Here is a 13,257-nt window from a genome sequence, read left to right as displayed (position 1 = left end):
ACGAAGGTACTGAAATGCCCTCGCATGTGGGCAAGGAGAGCTGCAGTCGCTGAAGCACTTTCAGCCATTCATGGACAAACACAAAATGAGAACACTCACAAGGAGATGCTGTAGGCCACAACTCACACCAAGATGCTCGTACACAGACTTAGTGGCGAAGTTGGGACAAATCAACTTCAGCTCCTGATGCCACTCACTAGGGCTAGGCCACACCCACAGCACACGTAAAAAAAATAAATTGGAATTGATTATTGCCATTTCAATTCATTTCAATGCTGAAAATCATCATGGACAAAGCACTTTTCGCTCAATTGCCTTCCATGTTTTTTTGTTGTTGTTTTTACCCGCAAAGAGTTTCTACTGGTACTGGCAAACAAAGTATGTGTCATGTCAGGTTAGCCGATGCATTGAGGGGCAGATAATGTGAACACGGAGCGGCGTCATTTTCGTCAGAAGTGAGATGAACAACAGGGCCTGTTCCCCGCCCGCGTTAAACACTCGACACCGGTCGTCAGCGCCTCGTAAAAAAGCAAATGAGTGAAAATGAGCTTTTGAGGATTCCTAGCGCGCTAGCTAATCGCACAAAGAACAATGGGGAAATAATTTCACGCTAATTAAATGCCAAAGTCGAGGCAATTAATTTTCCTTGTTGCTCATCAATTTTTCCATATTGGTGGAAAAAGAAATTCAGTTGAGGTGATCGTAAACAATACGAGCACTCGAAAGAGCGAGACAGAGAGAGTATGAAAGCAGGAGAGAGAGAGAGCGAGCCAAGGCTCAAAGGTTTGTCAAACATTCAACGAACCGATCATCAAGAAGTCTGCCCATTGTCGATTAATCATGGCTTTAAGAAATTGGAACATGATGGAGCTCACTACTTGACTAACTGCCTTGCGGACTGACTATCTGACTAACTAACTGACTGAGTGACTAACTCAGCAACCAACTAACAGAGACTGACTGACTCACTCACCGACTAACAACCTGACTGCCTAACTGGCTGACTTGTTAACTAACCGACAAACCAACGAACTGATTGATTTACTGATTAACAACATGACTGACTAGCTACCTAAGTCATCGACGTGACAAGCAAAGATTCGCCCCTGAATGGATAGCTGCCCTCCACTGGCGTCTGTTTGTCATTACAGCTGTGTAGAAGCTTGAATTTCACAGACAAGCCGGGCGAGACCCTCTTCAACGCCTACTTGACGGATATATTCGCCAGTGGTAGATTTCAGTTGAATGCGTTAAACATGACGGCTTGTTTGGGCTCTTTTTTAAAAATTATTATTATTCTAATTTTTCTTTTTTATATTGGAGGGCGGGAACGTGCAGCGGGGGTGTGCCATGGGAATTTTGAAGGTTGTGCACGCCTTTAAAAACTCTCATGCGTTTGCCCTTGGAATTGCGTTAAAGCGTTACACGTTAAACGAGAGGCAGATTGATAACGACGACTTTGAAGCGAGACTCACGGTCGTTTGAGACGACCATTCGTCCCGAGTTATCCCAGACAAATCGATGGAAGGCCGACGGCGTCGCTCGTGATTATTCTCGTCATGTCCGGCACAGCGCTGGCCTGTCGGGACCTTGCCCAGAGGACGCCCACGGGGGCCACCGAGCGGCCAATCGCATCTCGCCTCGCCAGGGTCGCCGGCAATGATGATGCAAGGTGGATTTTTCATTAGCCAGCGAGGGGATGATTGGGTGACCGCCGGGGCCACGGGTGGACACCTAGCACTTTCCCCACCTTTACACCCTCGAGCCTGCCGCGTTTAAAATATTTACCTATCAGGTGAATGGTTGGGGTAAAGTCCACGTTGAGGCAGGATGTTTTTCCACATAAAACGTGCTTTTGAGTTATGAAACAATTGTAACGCTCAGGCCACTTTTAACATTAATCCAGAAAATGTATCTGTGGGGGAAAAAAAGGGAAAAAGAAAAAAAATGCACATAACTGTGAAAAGAAATGACTTTTTAAAAAAAACTTAACAAAATTATTCAGAAAAATGTAAATATTTATTTTTAATCCATGAATAAGTAATTATTCCAAAAATATTCTTAATGGAAAATATTAGCATTTACATGAAAACAGGGGAAAACAGAAATACATCTGTTGATGTATTTTTTGGAAGTTATTCATAAAAAAACTTAAAAACAAAATAGAAGTGTTTTGAATCCACCAAAAAATAAGAAGTACATGTTGGAATAAAAAGAAATAACTGAAAATGTAAAAATTACAATAAAAAATAGAAAATGTTTTCATTGTTTTTGAATCCAAAATAGATGTTTTTGTGGGTAAACCTATATCAGTACAAAATAGAATAAACTATTTTTTGAAAAATAAATCAACAAAAAATATAATTATTATGGAAAATTATTTTAAAAAGAAAAAATTCGTGATAGAGGAAAAACTGAAATATTTTGAGTGATTTCTTTTTAATCCAAAAATGTAATTGTGGGAAAAAATAAAAAATGAATTCTTACGAATAAAACACTAAAAAGAGAAACACTTAGTAGCATACTTTAACAATAATAATAATTCTTATTATTGAAATAAAATATGTCAATAAAAAATATGAAAAAAACATCTTTTAAAAAATGTTTTTGAACAAAAAAAATCCACAAATACATCATCACGCATGTGTTTCCCTAGACGCTGGCAACACGGCTCATGAGTCACGTGACTCTGGATGTCCTCCCCTCGCCATCCTCTCTGATTGGCATCCAATTAGACTGCCGTAAAGTAGATGAGAGAGTGAGTTGAGAGGAAGCGGTCCCAGTGACACAATCAAGGACGACACGGATGGAGGAGGACATGCAGAGGACGGGAAGGTGTGCCATGGCTTCGCTCCAAACACAACCGCTGAAAGTTAAGCGCTTTCAAGTCAGTCGTAGTAACAGAGCGGATTTCCTTAAATGCCGGCCACCGCTCTTATAGACGCACCAGGTTGGGAGTGTGTGTGTGTGTGTGTGTGGGGGGGGGGTGACCTTACTTACCTGACTTATTCCATCAAGTGACATCTGTCAAGCTGATGTTCTTTTACGGTGCCGACGTGGCGCATTCCGGTGCAAAAGGTGTGAAACATTTCAACGTGGAAAAATCAGTGAGTGACACAAATTACAAGACAATATTGTATATTGTTTTATTGTATTATAATACCCATTACTGAGGTGCCTTAAGATACGAATTTAATTTGTTGCATTTATCGTAAATCCAAACACTTGTATCTCAGATCATCTTTACGCTTTGAAATGAATGGAAATGGCATTAATCCATTCCGGCCTTCCCCCAAAAAACTACAAAAATGGTTGTATTGTGCATTTTAATGAGGAAAAATAGCACTCTTTTATATTGTACTTTAGAAAAACATACGACCCTAGTGAGGATAAGCGGTACGGAAAATGGATGGATGAATGGAGACTCGAATGTCATAATTCAATACAATTAAAAATAATTCAACCTTTTTTTGTCAAACTGCATTAACTGAATGACAACTGAGTCATTCTCGTGTGCCCACCTTGGCCACCTGGGGCAGTATGTAACAGACAGATGGCTATCTCCTCCCAGCTCATCAGTACGGCACTAATATTACTTGTTTTTTGCAGAGGATAAAGAATATTTGACTGTCAATACAGTTCTATTGTCGATGTGTTGCTGCACCCTTTGAGTTCAAGCCATTTAAAAAATATATATAACTGAATATGGAAAAAAAGAAATAGAAAATAAATACAGAAAAAATACTAATAGAACTACAGTACACATGAAAAAAATACTAGAAAAATAAAAAACATTAACAGATAAATAAATAAAAATACAATTAAATTTTTTTCTTAAAATAAATTAGAAATACCTTTTAAAAAAAAAAGAAAATCAGAAAAAGAAACGAATAAATTTAAATTAATAAAAAGAAAATAGAAATAGAATAGAAAAATAAGTTACTCCTAGAAAAGTGAGAATAATAAAATGGAAAATAGGTTCTTTCGCAGTTTTTAGGAAAATCATTATTTAAAAATAAAAACTAATTAAAATAACGAACAAAAATGGGATAAAATTAGACAATGTTAATTTTTGTTTTTGCATAATAATAATAATATTAATAATCTCCACAAAAATATTTGAAGTACCTGTGAAAAAAAAGAATTGGAAAAAAAATAGCGATCAACAATTGAAAAGGAGTTTATTTATCAGTTTGTTAGCCAAGAGGATATCCCGCTTGGCTGGCTTCTACGCGAAAGGCACAGCGTGTCAGAATTGCAGCGTCGCCTCATGAAAGAGGCGACAGAGTCTCATCTCGGCAGCGTGTGTGATGAAAACAGATGGCCGACATGATCGGTGGCGTGCTGTTAATGAATGTCATGAGCACGATGGGCGTCGGTTAACAGCCGCGCTGCACCGCCGCCTCTCCTCAAGGTTGACTCGCGCCATATTTTCACCGGGTTGCTTGTTTACCCGCGTTTTACTGCACCACAACTCTTCATTTATTAGCACATACAGAGCGTCTATAAAAAAAAAAAAAAAAAAAAACCCGTCCATAGTGATGAGTATAATGGGATTTGCGAAGCTCGGCTGCCAGGCGTCTCCCCAGAAATGTGATATACGCTTCATTTTGTTGACCTGCAGTTGAGCAAGCAAAGCTGCCGGCCGCTGTTTGTTGTCATAACCGTGACATTAAAGTGACTTATTGAGGAAGCGGAGTCTCGCGCGTAAACGGGTCGGAATCAACGAACGAACGAAGGGAATGTGATGCTATTTAATCCATCAAACTGTTCTTTAATTGGATTTTGCTTTTGATGTCCAACCCCAGTCACCACGAGACCAAGGGAGAAAAAAACCAATATTTTGTATAAATTTACACTGAGAAAGTTTGCCGGCTGGCAGTTAGTTGAATACGCCATACAGTCATAGTCAGTAGAGAGCGGAACTTCACCAACTAAGTGAATCAATGACGAACCGGCTGACTAGATGATGAACCAACTACCCAACTGGCCAACTACCTAACGAACCAACTATGCGACTGAACTACTGACAATTTGCTAACTGACTAAGTGAGCCATTGCAGGTGTAGCCAGAGCAAATAGTTTGGCTTCATCAACTTGAGTTAAGTAGTCAGACTTGATGCAAGAATTTGCTGCTTTGAAAAGGACTCTCGCACTTTTTCTTTAGCGGCTGAGCTGCGAAGTGATCATCAGCACTTTGGAGGAAAGCAAGTCTGACATTTTTGGAAATAAGCCTCTTGATGGAGCGCTCATAAAGCTGACTGCCGTGGGATTTAAGACGACTCAAACTAATACTCTGCATTCCCCGTGTTTACTCGCATATCCTTACGTAACACTCGCATCAAAAAAAGTCCTTTTGTTTCGTCGTCCTTGCGCTCACCTGACATTGAGCGCGTTTATGCGCGGGATGACGCCACGTGTCGAACGGTATGTCGGTCGCTCAGCCAGGTTGATTTCCCTCGTGGGAGGGGAGCGATGGGGGGGGGGGGCAATCCACTCAGCGATGTACAGCTCAACACGGGTGACGAATTCAAGTCGGAGCCGGGCTAACGAATGCGGAGGCATTCGATGCTGGCTCGGGAATGAGAAAAACCTGAAACGCAAACTAGGATGCTATAGCAACCAATAGGACACATGAAGGGATATGTTCTTCTGGTGGCATAAACACAAAATACATGTCATTCCTCCACCCTCCAGGATGTTGATCGACATGGTTTCTTTTATATAAAAAAAAAAAAAAAAAAAAAAAAGTTCTAGGCCAAACACAAACTCATATCCGGGCATACTATGTCTGACTCGACTGTGAGTCGGGTATTTGGGCCGCTAAATATTGGGCAGACTGACCCACTGCCTTCTGAAGACCGGGGTTCGATCCCCGGTCCCGCCTGCGTGGCGTTTGCATGTTCTCTCCGGGCACTCCGCTTTCCTCCCACATGCCCAAAACATGCACGCTAGGTGAATTGCCGACTCCAAATTGCCCGTAGGTGTGAATGTGAGTGTGAATGGTCGTTTGTTTCTATGTGCCCTGTGATTGGCTGGCGACCGGTTCAGGGTGTGCCCCGCTTTCGCACGGAGATAGCCGGGATAGGCTCCAGCACGCCCGCGACCCGAGTGAGGAGAAGCGGAATGAACGAATGTCTGTCTCACTAACTGAATGACTGACTAACTAACTCACTGACTAACTATGTGACTGACTAATAAACTGATTGAATGACTAACTGACTGATAGATGTACTGACTAAATAACCGTATAAATAAATATGACTGATTAACTAACTATCTAGCTGACAAGCTGGCTGACTGACTGACTAACCCTATAACATTGTACTGTACCTACTTACCCACTTACCTACCTACCTACCCACCCAACCAACTAACTAAATAACCATAACTATTTCTGGCTCATTGACTACCTGACTGACTCACTAACTATCCAACTGACTGACTAACTCACTACTCGACAGACTAGCCGACTAACTAACCAATTAACTGATTGACTAACAAATTGACAAACTAAATAGTCAGGTAGTTAATGAGGCAGAAATAAAGTAACCACATAACTATTTCTGCCTCATTAACTATCTGACTAATTGACGAACTACCTGGCTATCTAACCAGCTATCTGACTGACTCACTCAACTAACTAACTCACTTTATCTATCGGACTAAGTAATTACCTGACTGACTAAAAAAAAAAACTAAGCGACTGACAAACAGACTTTAGACTCAGTAACAGGGGACCTAATTGACTAACTAACCATACAATTTAAAAACTGACTACTTACCTACCTGATCAACTAACTGACTGACTGACTGACTGTCTGTCTGTCCGTCTGTCTGACCAAGTGACTGAACCACAAACAGACCGATTGACTGATGAACTCACTACTCAACTGACAAACTGACCAATTAATTAACTACCCGAGGGACTGAATGACCTTTGGGCTAATGAACTAAGTGACTAACTTACCAATTGAACTGTCTACCCATCCACATAGGCACAATATCAATATTTCTGTCTATTAAAATACCCAAACAATGCTAACATTTGTTTGTCCATCCACGTAACACTCGTAACGAAGTGCAAGTGTTCCCGTCAATGTTTCTCTTCACTATGGCGACACTCCCTTCGGATGGCTCGGCCCACGACACAAATTGCGCCGATCGTTCATTTCGTCCGACGCGACGCCGAGGTACACCGCGCCGTAATCGAGAGCGTGTCAACAGCTATTGACTGGGGGGCGGACATTAGTGAAGGGCAAACGGACAAGCATCTCGCCGCTCTGCGCTAACGGCGCCGTTAAGATGCCAACGCCGAGAGGGTGTTCCAGAAAAGAAAATGTCACGATCATTCAATAAAATAAAGTGATTATACATTATAAAAACATTCAATTATTTGTTCAAAATATACAAAAAATATCATTTCAATCATGTGCATTGTGTTTTACGATTCTACTCCGCTGCATAACATAGCCAAACAACAAAAGGACAAGGAGAGTCGGCAGGAACAAAACGAATAAAATCATTCATCCATCCAATCTATTTTCTTCCGCTTATCCGAGGTCGGGTCGCGGGGGCAGTAGCTTTAGCAGGGACGCCCAGACTTCCCTCTCCCCAGCCACTTCATCCAGCTCTTCCCGGGGGGGGGGGGATCCTGAGGTGTTCCCAGGCCAGCTGTGAGACGTAGTCTTTCCAGTTTGCCACCAGGGAGGTGTCCAGAAGGCATCCTAATCAGATGCCCGAGCCACCTCATCCGGCTGCTCCCAACGTGGCGGAGCAGCGGCTCGAGTCGGAGCCCCTCTCGAATGACCGAGCTTCTCCCCCTCTCTCTAAGGGACAGCCCGGACACCCTGTGGAGGAAGCGACCCACAGCTCGTGACCATAGGTGAGGGTCGTAACGTAGATCGACCGGTAAACGGAGGGCTTCGCCTTTCGGCTTCGCTCCTTCTTCGCCACAACGGACCGATACAAAGTCCGCGCCGATCCGCCTGTCGATCTCCCGTTCCGTTCTTCCCTCACTCGTGAACAAGACGCCAAGATACTTGAACTCCTCCACTTGCGGCAGGATCTCATGCCCGAACCGGAAACGGCACTCCACCCTTTTCCGACTGAGGACCATGACCATGGTCTCAGATTTCTCAAATAAAATCTTAAAAGAATAAAGTTGAATAACAATAATAATAAAAAAAGAAAGAAACTATGAGCAGATGGTTATGCTGCAAAACACCAGAAAATAAGATCGAAATGTGTCAGGAACAAAAATTATTAATAAAAAGTGGTTTAAAAAAAAAAAAAAACAAAAAAAGAAAGTGGTAATCTTCCACAAATAAATTTGGGGAAGACTTCATTTTATAAAGAATAAAGTCATATTTTTCAAAGGAAAAATGTCATAATCGTACAAGAATAAAACTAAAACGTGATTCTTTTGACTTTTTTTTTTCAAGTTGTAATCATACATGAAGGAAGTCATATTTTTTAGAGAAAAAAAGTCAGTCTTACCAGAATAAAGTCAGATTTGGGATTTTTACAGTTAAAAAAAAAAAAAATTAATAAATAGAAATGGTTCAACTAGTCGGGCTTTTAACACATTTTTGGATAATTTGCATTATACATTGTTATTACTGGTCAATGAATGGATTGCTGATTTGGTCGGTACCGAACCGTGATTTTTTTTTTTTTTCCCTGTTAAAGCCCGAGTACTGTCCCACAAAAATCTAGGCTAAAAAGGCCTTATTAGCAACTAGCATTTGCCATCTTTTATTGGGAATAGTGCGAAAAGTAAATGAGGTCTGTTCTCCAGTCCTTGCTACTCCGCTGGGAAATGCGAGCAAGTCAAGCGTAAAAGCGTTATGCTGATGAGCGTGCACGCAGAGCGAAGAAAAGTCGCGGCCCCGGAAAATGAAAAACAATGAGTGCAAAGGAGCTGAAAATCTCTTTGGGGAAAGTCAGACGCACGATTACTTGACTGCGAGCGAGTCGGTTCCCCCCGAAGAAATGCCAAAATGAAAACAATAATTAGGGGAAAGCTATATTCAAAAGAGGATAGAATCAGATTGGACAGAGCGAGGGAAATATCAACTTGACGCCAAATCCCCTCCATTGGAATATTTCTGCAGGGTTTTTTTTGTATTCTATCACCTCATGTCATCTCCATCCATCCATCCATCCATCCATTTTCTGTCGCGCTTCTCCTCAGTAGGGTCGCGGGCGTGCCGGAGCCTATCCCAGCTGTCATCGGGCAGGAGGCGGGGTACACCCTGAACTGGTTGCCAGCCAATCGCAGGGCACATAGAAACTAACAACCATTCGCACTCACAGTCATGCCTACGGGGGTTGTCTCATAAGATTCCTCATTGTAACACTTCAACTCATTATTTTGTGCTATCTGAGAAAAATAAGTCCGTATCAGTAAAAAAAAGTTGCAGTATTCTATTTCCAGAAAAACATCACAATTGTATACCAAGAAAAAAAAAAAAAAACAGCATAACCATACACGAATAAAGTCGTCTTTTTCACGAGAAAAAAAGGTGCAGCCTTATGACCATGAAGTCAGATTTAAAAAAAAAAAAAAAGAAATTCTTTCAGGGGGAAAAAAATTCTTATTTTTCAGAGAAAAATGTTGCAAACCTGAGAATAATTTTTATTATTATTTTATAGAAAAACAGCCATAATCCTATGCGAATAGTCTCGTTAAAAAAAAACCTTTATTTTCAAGAAACCAATAATTTTTTTTAACAGAAAAAGTCACAATTCTATGAGAATAAAGCTGTATTTTTTTCCTCAGAAAAAAAAAAAAATCAAAAAAAAAATCAAAAAATCAAAAAAAAAAAATCAAACATGAGAATCAAGACATTATTTTGACAAAAAACTGCTACATGAATAAAGTTTCATTTTTACAGATTATAGTCTGATATTTTTTGAAAAAAAAAAAAAAGTTGGATTTTTCAAAAATAGCCACATTTTTTCTCCAGAAAAAAAAGAATGAGAATGTGAGAACAAAGTCATCTTTGTTAAAAGATTTGAAATTTAAATGGTCCGAATTAAAAAAAATAAAAAGGTATATTGTAACGGGTAGAAGTTTCTTTTAAAGAAAAAAATAAGTCAAATTTATGACAATTCAGCTTTCTTTTAGGATAAAATTCATTTTTGCAAATAAAATTTTAAAAGTAATCCGATTACAAGAAAGTATTGATTTTATTTTTGAAAAAAAAATAAGTTACGAGAACTCAGATTTTTGAGGAAAAAAACTCCACTCTTACCAGAAAAACTGATAAAAGTAGTAATCTTATGTCAATTAAATCATTTGAATTTTCCAATAAATAAAATGGTAATGAGTACAACAATCAATTTTCTTCAGTATCTTGTCTGATTTTTTAAAAATGTCCTTATCTTGAGAATAAACCTATTTTAAGAATATTAAGAAAAAAAATAAATGTAAAATTCTGAGAATGAAGGCAGATTTTTTTTGTCTTCCACGTCACATGTCATACTTTGATGCAAATCGTCAGACTTAATAAAAAAAATGTCCTACTCTTATGTGAATGGAGTCCTATTTTTCCACGAATGAAGTTGTGTTTTGTCAAGTTGTATTTTTTCAAGTCAAGTCAATGAAGTCAGATTTCTTCAAGAAAATAAATACCAATATTACAAGAATAAATTCATATTTCAATAAAGACAAACATTTTTTAGAAAAAAATGCCAACAATTTTACAAAAGTGAAGAAGTTTAGAAAAAAAGTGATACAACAACAACAAGTGAATCTCAGGTATGTTCTCGGTCTCCTCAGTTTCCATATTGTGACTTAAACTCATCGTTTTGTGTGCGAAAGCCGCCATCCCACCTCTTCCCCCCCCCAGTTGGCTACTGATTCCCATCTCAGACTTCCTCGCACCAGCTCCTGGCACGTAAACACCATTTCCTCGCAATTCCTTTCTTATCAAGGGTGACCTCTTTGGCAATCAGTGTAATTCCACTTGTAACTTCTCTCAGCGATGCCTCTTGGTGTGTGTGTGTGTGTGTGTGTGTGTGTGTGTGTGCGGGTGATAACATTAGATTTAGGGGAGTAAATCTGCTCACTTGTTCAGCGTACACCTGCAGAGCTCAGATTAAAGTTAAATTATTGGTTGTCTGGGGGGTTTCCTGCCACGGCTTCCTCCCTCGTTCCATCATCCAGCTTCATCTCCTGGTGCTTAGCCGCAACAGGTCTGCGTTATCTTGCGTCTGGAAGCCAAACAAGAGCATGCCTCAGTGTGTAAACTTTTTCACAGCAAAATGTGGGATTGTTCTGCCGGGATATGAAGGCGTATTCGGGGTGCATAAAAAAAAAAAAAACATAGTATATTATGAGAATGAAGTTGAGAAAAAAAAAAAGTGTCTACTTTTGAGAATAAAGGTTTTGCAAGAGACACAGGCATAAATGTATGTGAGTAAGAAGTATTTTTTGAGTTTTGTTTCATTTATGTATGCCAAGAAAAAAAAAAAAAAAAAGAAATCTGATTTTCCATTCAACAAAATGTTTTTTTCCCCTAAATAAAAATGCATATTTTTTCAAGAATGAAAAAAAAAAAAAAAAAAAAGTTCCTCAAAACCCCCAATAGAAAACTACAGTGGTGCCTTGAAATACAAGTGAGCCGACTTTGTTTTGTCCTTTGACTGGAAAGCACAAACTTTTATTTCAGTCACACTATCACGGTGTAACATATCCCAACTTGCGAGACAAGCGCTGTATGGTGGCAGGGAGCTCAATTCAACTCACTTCACAATAAGCAGCACTGCTTATATACTGCTAGCAGTTTGGCGAAGAGTGAACAATTCATTAAAAAAAAAAAAAAAAAAAAAGAGGCTTGAAGTTGTTTAATGCCTGTTGAAATTTACTGTCAATCTAATCAAAAACAAAACAATAAAACCCGAAGGGAATAACATTCTAGATTTAAAACAACCTCATAGCTTTGCCTTAGGAAAATCTGCTTAGTGTTTTTGCATTGTTTGTCATCATTAAGCTATTGGCATGCTAACTGTTAGCTAGCATCGATAGTCGCGGTTTTGGAAGCAACGGCTAATTGAACAAACAGTGGCGCAACATAGGTAGACAATATAAAAATACACAAACGCAAAATGCTCAACAATCAATAATATTAATTTTACAGCATCTTACCGAGTCGCAGGAAAATGAAAAGGTTTTGGCGTTTCTTATGAGACCCGTCTACATCGTGATAACAACAACAACACAATGTCAAAATCTATCTATCTATTTTTTGTAACGGCCTTGTCGTGCTGCGCCCGCTGAGCCTTTGGAACGGCTGCAATTGTAACTCGGCCTGGCTGACCCGCAGCGCATTGCGCCGACATAAACGAGAGAGCATAAAACTTTCAAGCGTGTCCACTCACAGGGAGAGCACTTTGTTGTTTTCCCTCTCGATTGAAAGTGTGCATCGGAGATAAAAGGCATACGCGTTTTCACGGGCCATTACGCGTGGCCACCGGCCGTAGGCGGCCTCACCTCCGTGAGGGACAGCGAGCGCGACATCCGCAATTAGATCGCAGGCAATTTTCGAGCCCTTGAGCGACGCGCACAACAGCGTGTCGGGAGCCTGGTGGCTTGCGTGAATGGAGCTCACGTTTACAGTCTACCGGGGGAATTGGGCACAAAGATCGTCCGGAACCGCTGAAGTCAAACTGACGTCATGGAATCAAACCGGCACCGATTCCAGTGAATAACCAAACAAGCCAAAATTAATGTTTCCCACAAAGGCTTTTTCTTGATCTCGGCCTTCCGTACGGTTGAGAGCACAAACGACGGTTTACAGCGTGTAACGAGCCACTTTCACTTCAATTTGAATTTGTTTTTTGACAATGCTCGTAACTTAAATCAATCACATCTCAAATCATCTTTTGCTGTTGGAACGAATGGAAATGCAATTCATGAGTTACAGTTTGTCAGCACTCTAGTACTGAACTTTTTCTTTTTTTTTCCCCCCCCCGGTGTGGCAGCAATATATTTCCGTACTCTATAATATTGTACTTTCTAAAACAGACTAATTACATTAACAGAATTTTAAGCATTAAACAGTTTATGCATCGTGATTTAATCCTGGTGTTCCCAAATTGGCCAGATTAGACTTCTTCTTCTTCTTCTTCTACTGTAAGGCACTAAGTAAGTTGCTGTAGTATTAATACATACTGTATATTAACTGCAACACAGCAAGCTAATACTAACATTTAAGTATTATCGCTACTGTAGTGTTAACACAGCCTGCC

General features: G+C 40.0%; 1 protein-coding gene and 1 long non-coding RNA gene across 4 annotated transcripts in view; both read right to left on the bottom strand.

Annotated features, from left to right (window-relative positions):
* Positions 1–13,257, bottom strand: part of frg1 (FSHD region gene 1) — a 436,830-nt gene that overhangs the window by 15,343 nt on the left and 408,230 nt on the right. The window lies entirely within an intron of this gene.
* LOC133476731 (uncharacterized) overlaps positions 11,076–13,257 on the bottom strand; it is a 120,608-nt gene continuing 118,426 nt past the window's right edge. For all 3 annotated transcript variants that reach the window (XR_009788133.1, XR_009788134.1, XR_009788135.1), the window contains one exon: positions 11,076–11,220. This is a non-coding gene — a long non-coding RNA (uncharacterized LOC133476731). The remainder of the gene's footprint in view (positions 11,221–13,257) is intronic.

This window comes from Phyllopteryx taeniolatus, chromosome 4, assembly GCF_024500385.1.
Source record: "Phyllopteryx taeniolatus isolate TA_2022b chromosome 4, UOR_Ptae_1.2, whole genome shotgun sequence".
Taxonomy (NCBI): domain Eukaryota; kingdom Metazoa; phylum Chordata; class Actinopteri; order Syngnathiformes; family Syngnathidae; genus Phyllopteryx; species Phyllopteryx taeniolatus.
This window is presented reverse-complemented; position numbering and strand designations above follow the sequence as displayed.